Source organism: Corythoichthys intestinalis, chromosome 8 (genome assembly GCF_030265065.1).
Source record: "Corythoichthys intestinalis isolate RoL2023-P3 chromosome 8, ASM3026506v1, whole genome shotgun sequence".
NCBI classification, from domain to species: Eukaryota; Metazoa; Chordata; class Actinopteri; order Syngnathiformes; family Syngnathidae; genus Corythoichthys; species Corythoichthys intestinalis.
This window is the reverse complement of record NC_080402.1, coordinates 31,692,335-31,707,643: the sequence shown is the minus strand read 5'-3', so window position 1 is coordinate 31,707,643 and position 15,309 is coordinate 31,692,335. Positions and strand designations below refer to the sequence as shown.

At 37.3% G+C, this 15,309-nt stretch overlaps 1 protein-coding gene across 5 annotated transcripts in view; it reads right to left on the bottom strand.

The window, feature by feature from the left end:
- pik3r5 (phosphoinositide-3-kinase, regulatory subunit 5) overlaps positions 1-15,309 on the bottom strand; it is a 133,523-nt gene that overhangs the window by 38,640 nt on the left and 79,574 nt on the right. For 4 of the 5 annotated variants that reach the window (XM_057843582.1, XM_057843586.1, XM_057843584.1 and 1 more), the window contains one exon: positions 9,169-9,283. The gene's annotated coding sequence lies outside the window, so the exon portion shown is untranslated. Of the gene's footprint in view, positions 1-9,168; positions 9,433-15,309 lie in introns of those variants that run through there. The other variant, XM_057843583.1, reaches the window with a different exon arrangement.

Genomic DNA, 15,309 nt, shown 5'->3' with positions numbered 1-15,309 from the left:
CGGGCGTTTTGGTCGAAAACATAACATTGGTTCAGCGTTGTTCCGATATTATTAATAATCGAAATAATGTTTAGATTTTGGAAGGATTTCAACGTTGAAACAACATTAATTGAGGGTGCAAAAGTGACGTTGATTCAACGATATAAGATTGACAGCGGAATGTTGATCCAACATCTTTTCAACGTCGGTCTGCTATCCGGGTAGCTGCTGCTGGCCGAAAAAAACTTCTAATATCCATCCTCTTCAAAAGGGTCGGAGGAGGCGGCATGTTGTCGACATGTTGTTTTTTTGTCGGGCTGTGTGGGTGTGCGTGTGGGTGTGGGGCATGTCAACAGCCAATCAAACGTGCATATGAGGTTAAATAAAATAATAACGTGTCCGGCACATTCAGCAAGTGAAAAGGGGTAAATGTCAGTCTGAAAACAATGTAAATATGTCACTTAATAATAGTAGGGTCAATTCTATCCCTGAAACATAAAAAAGACAATCTAAATTACCTACATAACTGAACATTATACAATACAAGTAAGGTTGCCTGAAAGTTGGTGGGGACAATTTGAGGATCCTGAAAGGTTGGTAGTGTTATGTCCGTACCGTTCCTATGCAAACCTACGCCCTTGACGTAAACGTACACGAATAATGGATGGAGTCGATTGAGCTGCTGATTTTGAAACAAAGGCAACTTTTTATCAATGAGTGTTTCAAGGTCAGACTGTTACCAAACTGTGGCTGGGTATTTGGGCACTGTCACAAGTGTCTATAGTACCTGCGCACACAATGTTGCACCATAAAACCTAACAGTGCAGCCAAATATAACTTGTACATGTCTCTGTCCTGCGGTTCACAAAGTGAACAAGAACCAGTGGACAAACACTTGGTCTCAACACTGAATAGCATTAACCGGCTTCTATATGCTACCAACGTCCCCCTTTTATGGGCATAAAAGAGTGCCACGTTTCCACTCATGCTCATTTATTTGGGATATGTGAACGCTCAGGTTTTTTCGGTCGATGACAGCACAAATTTTTGAGCAATTGTGTGTTCGTCTGATTAACACAACAAATGTGTACATGGTACATCTAAAAATGTTAAATATTTTTTTCCAGAGGGTGCATGAGTGTTACACACTAAAATCTAAGATTTGTAGTCACACAGGTACTGTATGTTGTGTTGCAATCTTAGGGCACTTTCACATTAGACCAAGGGAACCAGGGCCGGTTGGAGAGTTACCTTGCAACAACATTAGCAAATGACTTGTTGAAAAGGTTCAATTTCCCACTGCGCCAACCGAACTTTCTGAGTAGCATCACATGGATGAAAGGCACACTCATTAATTGGACAAATAGAAAAGGAAATGCCTCTCTCCTAGAAATATAATGTAATGTAGCATAAATTAAGTCACCGCTCGGTCAGCGGTGGGGTCGCTCCCTCCTGACTCTATGCTGAGCGAACTGTAGTATATAAAAATGCGTAACGGAAAATGAAACCAGGAAATGCAAACCTATGGTACCTCAAGTCACGCAGGCGTGCAATCGCTCTCACTTTCGTCACGACTGTTTGGACTGTCAAATTGTCGCAACTTCAAGGAGAATGAGACTCACGAAACGGCCGCCCCAAGAGGCTCTGCCTGTTTCGGCCAGGAATGAATGAAACTGCTTAGCGCAGCACAACATTTGGCTAGGGTTAATCGTCTGTCATCTTGCCATTTCTGATTTTGAATAGCGTGCATGCTGTACTTCTGCTTCCAAGATTGCCCTGCGTGTAGCGTCACAGCCTGCGTGGAGCTGTGATGCTGCACATAAAGTAACAAAAGCGCACCCTGCTCCGGTTGCATTTACAAGGGAAGCAGGGTGCGCTTAAAGCGAACCGAGAACGTTTACAACGGACCAAAAAGTGCTTGTGTGAAAGCGCCCCAGGATAGCAACATTCAAAATTTAGTGTTCTCAATTAGTGGAATAAAAAAATTCCAAACACCCTTTGAGAACCTGTAACCTTAACAGTAAGCTATATCTTTATCGGCTAAAGTTTATCACACTAATTCAAGATTAGAAGTGAATTTATTGGCTCACTACCTGCTTATTTACAGTGGTATGAAAAAGTATCTGAACCTTTTGGAATTTCTCACATTTCTGCATAAAATGACCATCAAATGTGATCTTACCTTTGTCAAAATCACACAGATGAAAATACAGTGTCTGTTTTAACTAAAACCCCCCAAACATTTATAAGTTTTCATATTTTAATGAGGATAGCATGCAAACAATGACAGAAGGGGGAAAAATAAGTAGGGGAACCCTCTGCCTGAGGAGACCTAAACAGCAATTGAAACCAATTTTTACCAAGCATTTTAAGTCAGGTGTTTGCCCAATCACTGATGAGTGGTTTAAACGTGCCCTGCCCACTATTAAACACACACCTGGTAAGAAATGTCTTGATGAGAAGCATTGTCTGATGTGCATCACGGCTCCGTCAAAAGAGCTGTCTGAAGACCTGCAATCAAGGATTATTGTTTTGTATAAAACTGGGAAAGGATGCAAAACCATCTCTCAAAGTCTGGATGTTCATCAATCGACAGTCAGAGAAGTTGTCTACAAATGGAAAGCGTTTGGAACTGTTGCTTCTCTTCCAAGGAGTGGCCGTCCACCAAAGATGACGCCAAGACTTCAACGCAGAATACTCAGAGTGGTAAAAAAGAACCCTAGCATGTGTGCTAAAGACTTATAGAAATGACTGGCACAGTCCAATATCTCCCCGCGCACATCAACTTTATGTAAAACTATGGACAAGAATGGTGTTCATGGGAGGACTCCACGGACGAAGCCACGGCTGTTTAAAAAAAAAATCATTGTTGCTCGTTTAATGTTCGCAAAAAGGCCCTTGGACACGCCACAGACGTTTTGGCAAAATATTTTGTGGATTGATGAAACCAAACTTGAGTTGTTTGGGAGTAACACACAACGTAATGTATGGAGCTCACCAACATCAAAACCTTATCCCTACTGTGAAGCACGGGGGAGGGAGCATCATGATTTGGGGCTATTTTACTGCCTCAGGGCCTGGCCAACTTGCAATCATTAATAGAAGAGGGATTTCAAAAGTTTATCAGGATGATTTTTCAGGAAAACCTGAGGCTGTCTGTGAGACAGTTGAAGCTAAAATGAGGATGGATGCTGCAACAAGACAATGATCCAAACAACAGAAGTAAATCAACTTCAGAATGGTTTCAGAAGAACAAAATACACGTTCTGGAGTGGCCAAGTCAAAGTCCAGACTTGAACCCCATTGAGATGCTGTGGCATGACATAAAGACAGCGATTCATGCTAGACATTCCAGGAATCTGACTGAACTACAACAGTTTTGTAGAGAAGAATGGGCCAAGTTTAGTCCTGATCGATGTGCCAGACTGATCTGCAGCTACAAGAAGTGACTGGTTGAAGTTACTGCTGTCAAAGAGGAGGGGGTGGGGGTGATGGGGGCACAAAATATTAAATGTGATGGTTCACTTACTTATTTTTTCCCCTTCTGTCATTGTTTGCATATTATCCACATTAAAATATGAAAACCTATAAATGTTTGGGTGGTTTTAGCTCAAGCAGAAACTGTTTTTTCGTCTGTGTGATTTTGACAAAGACCAGATCACATTTGATATTTTATGCAGAAATGTGACGAATTTGACAAAGACCAGATCACATTTGATATTTTATGCAGAAATGTAATTCCAAAAAGTTCAGATACTTTTTCATACCACTGTATGTGCTATCTTATAATTGCCATCTAAATACCCACGTTGTTTAAAATATTGCTTTGCAATAATTTTGCTTTTCACAAAAATGTAAATCATGTTTTTTTCAAAATAACAACAACAACAAAAACTAGAAGTTGTAGTACAAAATCTAACGTCATACTTGAATTCATCCCACCAAAATTACTGTATGTAAAAACAGGTGTTTGCGTCTAGGCAACATTTGCCTAGGTTAAGCAAACATTTACGTGCACTTGACCTAAAAAGCTGAAGTTTGCAATGACGAGCAAATAATTTAAAATGTGAATTCAATGTGTAAAATAAGCCCTGACTATAGCCCATCCCCTTTCTGATTTTATAATGGTGGTAGATTAAAAAAAAAAAAAAAAATCATTCCCTGCATAACTGTCATGAAGCATTAGTGTCCTCATAAGTTTGAACCAGGCTTTAAAAAGCTTTATTTTGACCAAAATAAATAAATAAAAATAAATAAAAATAAAAAAAATAAAAATAGAACTGGATTATATGGGCGATTGCTGTTTTGAAACCAGCTTCCAGTGGCAATCTCTGTTACTGCATGGTTTAAAAAAAAAAAAAAAAAAAAAAACTCCAGGTATTCATTTCCCGATAGTGGAGCTTCTCCCTTGTACAGAACGCATACAAACACATTCGTTCTCATGTTCACACCTATGAATAATAATAGTATTTTCAAAGGTGGTAGTACCCAAAGCTTAAAACCGAGAGGCAGCTGCACTAGCTAACCACTTTCACACTATGGTACTCGATTAAAAATATAGTAAAGGATGATGAAGAATGATCACAGATGGAATGCATAGTGCACACGGTTCACACACAGTCAATTGACACACATTTCAGTGTAAATGCTGCTACACTGATGACAAACAGGATGCTAATTTTCTGCACCAGCACAATAATTTCAACCCATTTGAATATAAAGTACTGCTAAAAAACTTCCCCAAATAACGTTTTGTACAATAGTTTGTGTTCAGCTTGGTAAAATACTTCATAAAGACAGGTTCAATAAAGACATTCTTGGGGGAGAACAAACTAATGTAACCCTTAGATCGGGGTTGGGGGTGACACCATATCATCTCATTTTACACTTCCTTCTGGTGTTATAGCCGGAGTCCCAATACATTTATTTACACGTCAGCATTCGTCAACAAGTGTCCCCATTCCACACAAGTTGTACGCTACTACCAGCACTGCCTTTGTTCTATGTCTCAACAGCTTGTGTCAAAGTTGAAGCAACTTCTAAGAAAAAAGGATGATTCCTTTCCTGCGACTAAACGGGAAGAGTGTCTTCATCTGACAAACATCACAGTACAGTGTGTCATAACCCTTTAAAAACTGCTGACTGTACACCGTTCTTGACGTAAATGTGTTATTTGGTAAAGATCTCATGTATAAAATAACATTAACATAGTCATATTTTGCAAATAATCAATTATTTTGTTGACTCATGTTATTAGTTATAAACGATCAAATACTACATATTTTGTTAACCTCCTTATTATGTTCTTTTTCTAGTCAGATGCACATATGGACAGCTACAGGTATAATCACATCCAGACTTATGGGCAATTTAGAGTCCTCGTGGACCTTAGCATGAAGGTTTGCATCGTGGAAGGAAGTTGGATTACTCAGGGGAAAAGAAGTGGAAGCAGGAGTAGATCATGTAAATTGATTCGAACCCTAGACCTCCATACTGTGTTCATCAAATAACTGAGGGTATATAGGAGGAGGAATCCAGATGTGAGCAACTCTAACTTCCTCCCATGTCTACAAAACCTGCATATCACAGTCATTAAAGACTAAACTGTCCTCAGACTAATATGTGATAGCAAATGGTTGTTTATTAGTACTGTATTTAATGAAGTGTTATGTAACTTCTGTTGTTTTGCCTTATTGGAGGTTGTTATGTGCCATTTTAGGCAGACTTTTACAAACAATCTAAGCACTTTACCCTTAATAAGGGACTCAATTAGCTCATTGGCTGCCATTGAGGTGTTCTGACGAATGGGTATCCCTTGTCGAAGTAGATCCCCGCTGTTGATAGCAGGTTAATATTGAACAAATGTACTTTATGTTTTGACACGTCTATTTAGATATATTATATATTATTAGATTAAATATTTAGAACTCCTGCTATAATGCCAATATTCTTTCTTGAACAGTAAACACTATTAAAACCCAGGTGACCCACATGTTTACTGCTAATCAGACAACGTTAACGTCCTAACGCTATTATCTCACAATATCATCAATATTCTAGTGTAGTCTTTCGTGCATATACGTAATTGCTTACAGAGTTTAGTGGTCAAAAGACACTATAAAATGGAGGGGCATGACTGTTGTGCGCATGCTCAGTAGTGCTTTGGATATCAATTCGACCGGAATACCCATTCGTCAGAACAAAGGCACTAGACATCCAATCCATTTTGATTGAGAGAGACCTCACTGTCAAAATGGATCGGATGTCTAACGCCCTCAATGGCATATACACAGCCAGGACTCCCACTATAAATGAATTGGACATCTGTTGTTGTCAATGGCAGCCAATTAGTTAAATACTGTGAGATAAAAAAAAAAAACGTTAGTTTTATTAATTTATTCATTCTTTAGAAATCTAATTAATCATAATAATAAAATATAGTGCTGCAGCTATCAATTATTTTAGTAGTCGATTAATCGACGGACTAGTTAGTTCGAATAATCAAGTAAGGAACGTTAAAAAATAAAATACCTGAGCTGAGCCTCAAACGGTATAGAAAAAAATAAATAAATGAGGATCTAAGTACAGCAAAGGAACATTTGGCTAACTTACATAGCAAAAGTCCGCTAGCTTAAATGATATAAAATGTGAACATTTTTTTACAATGCTCTTAACAAATGGTTCAGACACATATTCCCACAAAAACGGCTAAATAAACCTAAAAACTAAATGACGAATCAATTAAAAAAAATATTAGCGCAAACAAAAACTTAGCTTATGTTGGTCTTAACAGGGAGCAGCTGGATTCAGCCATATGAAATAAGGCGGACTAGAGGGCAGAATATCTGCCCAAATCAATAAAACTAAATGCAAACACTTCCAAAACAAACCATTACAACGCCACTTTGATTAAACAAATACTCGAAGCAGCAAAATACATATAATTTGAATCTTTTTTTCTAATCGAATACTCAAGTTAATCGATTAACCGTTGCAGAACTAATTAAATATAATCATTTCAACCTAGTGTCCACATACAGTTTGAGGACATCACATGGTTATAGGTTGCACCTCATAAGCGGAGTTTAAGGGGGGGGGCATGGGGCCAGGCCCCCCCCCCCCCGGTGGCCGAAAAGTGTCATTGCATGCAATTGATTTTCCTATATATGTATAAAAGTTGTGAAGCATTAAAGAAAACAACAAAAATGAATGAAATGAACAAAAGAAAAGATATTTTTATAATGGGTCAAAATTATTTTTTGAACAGATCATCTGACTAGCACCTTAGACTGTCATTTGCCTTGCATATTATTAAAAAAAAAAAAAATTAGGGGAGGGCAATTTTATTTTTCAAATGATTTTTTTCTTTGTTTGAAAATATTTTTGGGGGATTGAAGCAACTTTTTGAGAGATTGAATGATTTAGACACAAATGTCCTACCCATAATATGACCTAAAAACAAAAAGGATTGCTACAATCAAAGCAAACTTTTTAAATTAAAAATTAGGTGTTGAAATGCAAATACTTGAGTCTCAAATATTTTTTCGCATTCAAAAACTTTTTTCTGTGATTGAAATTTTTCTTTTTTTTTGATTGAAGTGATTTTTCGTTTCAAAATATATATTTTTTGTTTAAAGCAACTTATTTTTTGATTGAATAATAAAGACACAAATGTCCCAGCCAGAATGTGGGCCAAACACAAAACATTATTTCAATCAAAAAAGTTGCTTCGATTAAAAAAAGAAGAAAAAAAAAAAAAAAAAGACTTTAATCAAAAAAAAAAAAAATTCTAAGAAAAATAGCTCATTCAGTCATTCATTTTCCATGCCGCTTTTCCTCACGAGGGTCGTGGAGGTGCTGGAGCCTATCCCAGCTAACTACGGGCAGTAGGCAGGGGACACCCTGAACTGGTTGCCAGCCAAGTGCAGGGCAGAAAAATAACTTTCAAATGCATTTTTTTTAGTTTCAAATGTATTTTAGCATTCAAACTAGGGCTGTCAAAATTATCGCGTTAACGGGCGGTAATTAATCTTTTAAACTAATCACGTTAAAATATTTGACGCATTTAACGCACATGCCCCGCTCAAACAGATTAAAATGGCAGCACAGTGTCATGTCCACTAGTTACTTGTGTTTTTTGGTGTTTTGTCGCCCTCTGCTGCCGCTTGGATGCAACTGATTTTATGGGTTTCAGCACCATGAGCATTGTGTAATTATTGACATCAACAATGGCGAGCTACTAGTTTATTTTTTGATTGAAAATATTACAATATTTAATTACAATATAACATTTCTTTAACTTGTACTAACATTTATCTTTTAAGAACTACAAGTCTTTCTATCCGTGGATCGCTTTAACAAAATGTTAATAATGTTAATGCCATCTTGTTGATATATTGTTATAATAAACAAATACAATACATATGTACAGTATGTTGAATGTATATATCCGTCTTGTGACTTATCTTTTCATTCCAACAATAATTTAAAGAAAAATATGGCGTATTTTATAGATGGTTTGAATTGCGATTAATTACGATTAATTAATTTTTAACCTGTGATTAACTCCATTAAAAATTTTAATCGTTTGACAGCCCTAATTCAAACACATATTTTGATCGAATAATGAAGACACAAATCTACCTCCATATGGCTCCGCGCAGGGGATACAATTTTTGACAGGGGTAACTACATTGGCACGACACTGGCGGGTTTACCATATTCAATGGACGACGACCTTGGCGAAAACTATAGCTGTCTTAAGCAGCCTGATTTAGAATTCCCCTCAAGAATGATGGGAAACAAAATAACGCTAATTTTCAACTTATTATTATAAATATTCTTGTAAGTTAATTTTATTGCTGACACTGCGTTTTGGGGTCATCAACATGTTGTGCCCCCCTGCCCCCAAAGTCAAACTCTGCCTATGTACACCTGTATTCCAAATGTTAATATTGTGCCCTTTGTGACCCAAGTTAATTACTAGAAATAGTCACTTGCCTTATTAGGGATTCATATTATAGCCAGTAGGAACGTTCTACTACTACTGTACAGAGTGGATTTTGTCTCTTGTAACAACACAAGCTCATGTCTTAAAAATATAATGCACTGTTTACCCTAAGACATGGTGCACATAGTAAACACATCCTAGTGCCATTCTAAATAAAACAGTGACTTTCTGCATCTTACCTGCCAATCTAGTGTCCAGCGTCCATCCTGTGCAAGGTCGTCAAAAGAATTCCAAAGCCTCCAAGTCGAGAAGGGTCTCCTGCTCAGTGCCATCCAGTGGCCCCTTCACTCTTGCCTGGGTGACAGAAGAACGCACACGCTACTGGGTGTTGCTTCTCTTAGCAGACGTGGCTCATAAACAGGAAGAATATGAGTGAGGTGCATGTGAACACAATGAGGAAGGGTGCACGGTTGTTGCGGCTGTAAGTTTCTGTGTTTGTGTTCCGCGAGGGTTGCATGAGGATTTTGAAGGGATGTTGGCCTCTGACAGGAAGTCATCTGTTTGACTTATTTGTTTTCACGCTATTCAGACACAACTCATTGTTTGGCTTTGTTCACTGTTTTACATGAGTTGAAAGAGGATTTACAAAGACTTGTTGTAACGGGAAAATGCAATTCATGGATTAATGACGACGTCTTTGTGTTATATTACGCTGTTAATGTGTTTGGAGTCAAAAAATTGCGCGTTTACTGTGAAAATGCAGCTTCCATGCTTACATTACCTTATTGTTCAAATGTTTGGAGTCCCTAAAATTGTTCCAAAAGAAAAATCTGCTCATGATGTTGTTCTCCCTATTAACCGCTAGATGTCGCTGTTAATTTTCCTATGGCATCAGTCTTTCCAACACACGCCAATTACCTGTCATTGGCCATTTGCTACTTTAATGACATCATTCGTTGAACTAAATGCTTAAACAAAAAATACTAAAATGAAAAAATAATTGTTTTAAAAATCATAACTAAAATAACCTATTGATCATGCAATCTAATCATCAAAATCAAAAGACTAAAGTTTCCTTACTAATACAATACAAACAAAGGTCACGCCCCAGCATCTATTAAGGTCAGGGGTATATATAAATGTTATAACGTCTTAAAATTGTACAAAAATAATCTCTAAAGGTATTGTTAGAGGTGGGTATTTACTCAAGAGACATCAGAGGCGGAGTTTGACTTTTGGGGCGGGGGGCACAACATGCTGATGACCCCGAAACGCAGTGTCAGCAATAAAATTAACTTACAAGAATATTTATAATAATAGGTTGACAATGAACGTTTTTTTCTTTCCCATCATTCTTGAGGGCAATTCTATATCCTGCTGCTATATTTTTCGCCAAGATTGTCATCCATTGAATATGGTACGCCCGCCGGTTTCGTGCCAATGTAGTTACCTCAGTCAAAAATAATATCCACTGGGCGGAGCCATATGGAGGTAGATTTGTGTCTTTATTATTCAATCCTAAAAAAGAGTTGCTTCAATAAAAAAAAAAAAAAAAGTTGATTCAATCAAAATATATATTTCCAATCAAAAAAAGTTGCATTAATAAAAAAATGTTTTGAATGCAAAAATAAATTTGAAACTCAAAACAATACACGTGAAAGCTATTTTTCTTTGATTGATTTTTTTTTTTTTTTTTTTTTTTTTTGATTGAAGCAACTTTTTTGATTGAAGTAATGTTGATTTGTGTTTGGGGGCCACATTTTGGCTAGGACGTTTTTGTCTTTATTATTCAAATTAAAAAAAAAAAAAAAAAAGTTGCTTAAAAAATTAAATTAAAATATTTTCAAAAAGAAAAATCACTTCAATCAAAAAAGAACAATTAAAATCATAGAAAATGTTTTTAAATGCGAAAAAATATTTGAGATTGAAAAATTTGCATTTGAACACTTAATTTTTCATTGAAAAAAATTTCTTTGATTGAAGCAATCCTTTTTGTGTTTTGGGCCATATAACGGGTAGGACATTTGTGTCTAAATCATTCAATCCCAAAAAATATTGCTTCAATCAAAAAAACAAAAACAAAAAAAAAAAAAAAAAAAACATTTTAAAAATAAAATTGCCCTCCCCTATTTTTTTTTTAATTTTTATTAATTATATCAAAGCAAATGACCGTCTAATGTGCTAGTCACATGATATGTTCAAAAAATAATTTTGACCCGTTATAGAAATATATTTTTTTGTTCATTTAATTCATTTTTGTTGCATTTTTATTGCTTTACAACTTATATATATATGTATATATATATATACATATAGGAAAGTCAATTTCATGCAATGACACATTTCAGCCACCAGGGGGGGCCTGGCCCCTCTGCCCCCTTAAAATCGGCTTATGTCAAGAGTAGCTTTACTTCAAAATATTACTCAAGTAAAAGTAGTCATTCAAAAAAATGCACCGTAATTTTCGGACTATAAGCCCCTACTTTTTCCTCTTATTTTGAATCCTGTGGCTTATAGTCCAGTGTGGCTTATTTGTTGATATATTGGGTTAATAGGTAACACTTTATTTGACAGCGGTGTCATAAAACTGCCATAAGACCATCATAATTATGACATGACATATGACAGATGTTGTTAAGTGTCATCCGGCAGAATATGTCACTAACTCCATTTATATCAAGCTCAGATCTTTTACATCCAATCAAAAGTGAGATAAATTGCTGGATGACACAAAATGATATCTGTCATAAGCATTTATTAACGCTAATGGCAGTGTCATCTCATAATTACGATGGTCTTATGGCGCCACTGTCAAATAAAGTGTTACCAGATACCACAACTAGCAATTAATGAAACACCCGGAACAGTAATTGAAGAAATAATTAGCACAGAACATGAATTTTGTCTGTTGCGCCGCAATGCATGCCATGAGGCATGTTGGACGACAACAGTGTTGACAGCAGGTGGCAGCAGAGGTTGACTGTCTCCCTCAAGGGAGCACTGATGGCCAATTTAAGCTTCTTGAAGCAATGAAGCTTTGCAGCCAATTGGCTCAAAGTTTAATGGGGGTTCATTTGGTCTTATAAAAGTCTTATGATGCCCCTGTCAAATAAAGTGTTACTAGTTAATATCTTATGGTGTAAATATCCCATAATACAGTGAGGACACCTGTGGCTTATAGTCCAATGTGGCTTTTCTATGAACAAATGCCATTTTTGTGTCAAATTTCTCTGGTGGCTGCTTATGGTCAGGTGCGCCTTATAGTCAAAAAAATTACAGTACTCAAGTACAAATAAAAAAGTATCCAATGAAAATAATTCTCAAGTAATGAGTAACATTGTGAGTAACTGCTTTTTTTTTTTTTTTTTTTTTTTCAAACAATGGTATGTTTTTTGTGTCAGCACAAACTTATCTGTATGAACTGATGTTACAATGATACTGTACAAAAACCCATAACATAACCACATTAAGCCAAAGTAATACAGAAAAAAAATCATTGAAATCTGGCGAGGAAAAAAAAAGACAGAAAGCATTATTCATCCAAAGATCATGGGTGCCCTCTAGGGGAGAAAATAGTTCTTTGTTTGAATAGTGAATACTGTAGTTACTATTATGAAATTAAAAGGATCACACACCGTTTTTTTTCGTGGTCAGTCGGTGCCAAATTAAAACTGGGAGAGAGGTTTAAATCCGCGCTTTCGAGTCATGTTGAGGGCAGCGCTCTATGTCAAATACTTCATTTTTTATGGTGCTTTAAAGACACCACGTGATTGGACAGGCTGGTGTGATCATATAACAGCAAGCTAGCGTCTGATTGGTGCATTGGAGTGATTATTGTTGCGACGTCTCATTGATTAAATTGGTAGAGCTACTCTTGGCATTGCTAGCAAAAAATATATATATATGTAAATATAACATGTGGAATAAAGAGGAAAAATGTAACGACTCTTGCGTAGCCCAAAGTAGCGGAGTAAGAGTAGCGTTTTTTTCTTCACAAATCAACACAAGTAAAAAGTATGGCTTAGTAAAGCTACTCTTAAATGTACATTTTTCTCAAGACACCAAGATGCAACAATTGTATTGCGGAATGGCCTTTATTTTTATTGGCAAGCAATGATATACAATAATTTCAACTTGTAAAGAACAGCAAGTGTACAAGAAAGAGAAAAATTAAATGTACAGAAAAAAAAACGTGAATAAAACTGCAAAATAAAACTTGAGGAAAGAAAAAAAATAAATAAATAAAGCGCCACTGCACTGCCCTCTAGGGCCTGGCATGACATCGTTTTCACACGGAAATGTGACATTGTTAGAATAGAGACAAACCCAAGAAGGAACCATGTACGTAAATGTAAACCTGAAATGTGTTGTATTTTTGGAGCATCACTCATTCATGCAGCGATTACCTCAGCAAAAGAGCAAGAGCGGCACGCAAGAGGGCGGCGATATAGCTGTTCATTAGCGTTTGCGCCTAGCTTTTACTACGCAGGAGACGGGCTTGACCACCGTCATCAAAAAATAAAATGAAGAAAACGATAAGCCCGATAATGCTCGGTTTCTTACTGTGCGCTAAATGAGCAATATCTCAGTATTGCTTACAAGACCGAGTCGGGGCAAACTGCCACACACACATAAGGCTTAGTATGTACGCACAGTGCGTAGTTATTTGTTTTTATGCTTCTGCACATGCGGGTCAGTTTGCCCAGCCCGTGTCAGACTGCGAATTAGTGCGCATGTGTAATACTTGAACAGGCTCAATGGACAAAGGCAGTGTGAACGGGCACGCCAAAAAAACATGTGGCAAAAAAAAAAAAATCTGAATTGTGCATTAAGACCTGCAGCCTAAGTAAACCACCCATTAAGTTCCACTACAATACTGGCAAAAACTTAAGTTGAATTGTTTGGGAAGAAAACTCAACAGCAGGGATGATAAATAGCACAGCACGTAAACTTCAAAAGCTGATCCCAACTATGAAGCATGTTGTAGGCAGCACCGTGATATGCACGTGCTTTGCTAACTCAGGAGTGCAACACATTGGTACAAATAATAGAAAAATACATTGACAAGATTATCAAGATGGGATTTTCCAGAAGATCTTGAGACAATGCATTTTTCCAACATTTGAACATGGTCAATGATCCAAACAACAATTTGTTTCAAAGTAAAGACTTCTGACTGTTGAGATGTTGGAATAACTACGTACTCATTCCGATAGCTGTGCATGCATGTCCAACTGCAGGAAATGTTCAAGTTATTGCTTCCAAAGGAGGGTAGCTGACTGGATGGAATTTAAATATTAAGTATTTAAATTCCAACTCTTTGCTCCTTTCATTGGTGGGTTGGCGTGTCAACTTGAAACTTGTGGGCATTGGCAATGCATGTGTTAATTTTGAAATATCGCAGAGATCTGGATTACAAACTTCTTCAATACCACCATGCTTCGCTATTTCACAATTATAAAGAAATTGAAATATTCCCTCACCTGTGCGCTACGATGTGCATTTCAGTCAGGAGGCAACCTTTTGCTAAGACTTCCTGGTTCTGAAATGCTTGGATCAATTGTGTCCAAACTGGTCCTCAAGGGCCAGTGTATGGTTTCTGCTGAAACAAGCAGCACCTGACTAATCAACTGGTTTGGTGGAAGTGTCCAGTTAATCAGTTAGAATGAAAATATGCACCCACTGCGGCACTTAATGGAATAGTTTGGATACCCCTGGCTTAGATATTTCTAATTTCAATTTAAATAAAACATTCACTTATTTGACGCCAACACAATTAGAAGGTGTGTGAAGGCTAGAGGTCATCATTGTATTACAGATGTCCAGAAGCAACGCATAGGGGGAAAAAAATCAGGAGACGTGTCACATGCCAGGGGACAGATAGACCCAAAAATGCAGACTCCGGGACAGAAGCACAGTTCATAATTTACTAGCACGAGACTACAGCTTGAGTCGGGCTTGAATCCATGCTGACGGTGGTCAGGAACAGCAACCGTACCCTCTTGCCAATGAGCCACAGCAGGTGTTACAAGCCGGGCATCCGAAGTGGCAGAGGTACAGGCACGGAAAAGCAGGGGTGAGGTAAAACGTAGGCTGAGGGTCAAAACACAAATACCGCAGAGAACAAGCAGTAGTACAGGTTGGGGCAACATCCGCTAGGTCAAAAAAGTTGTCAGGAATCCAGATAATCAAGGCGATAATAATAATAATATAGATAATATAGATAATCATATAGTGCTGAAAGACTAACAAACTCGTAGTAACACTGAAAACAGAGAGGGTTTAAGAAGGGGAGAGATGATGAGGATTACATGTGCAGGGCGAGGTGCACAGGTGGGTGAGATCAGAGTGAACAACTGGCCGGAAGTAATGCTAGGAAA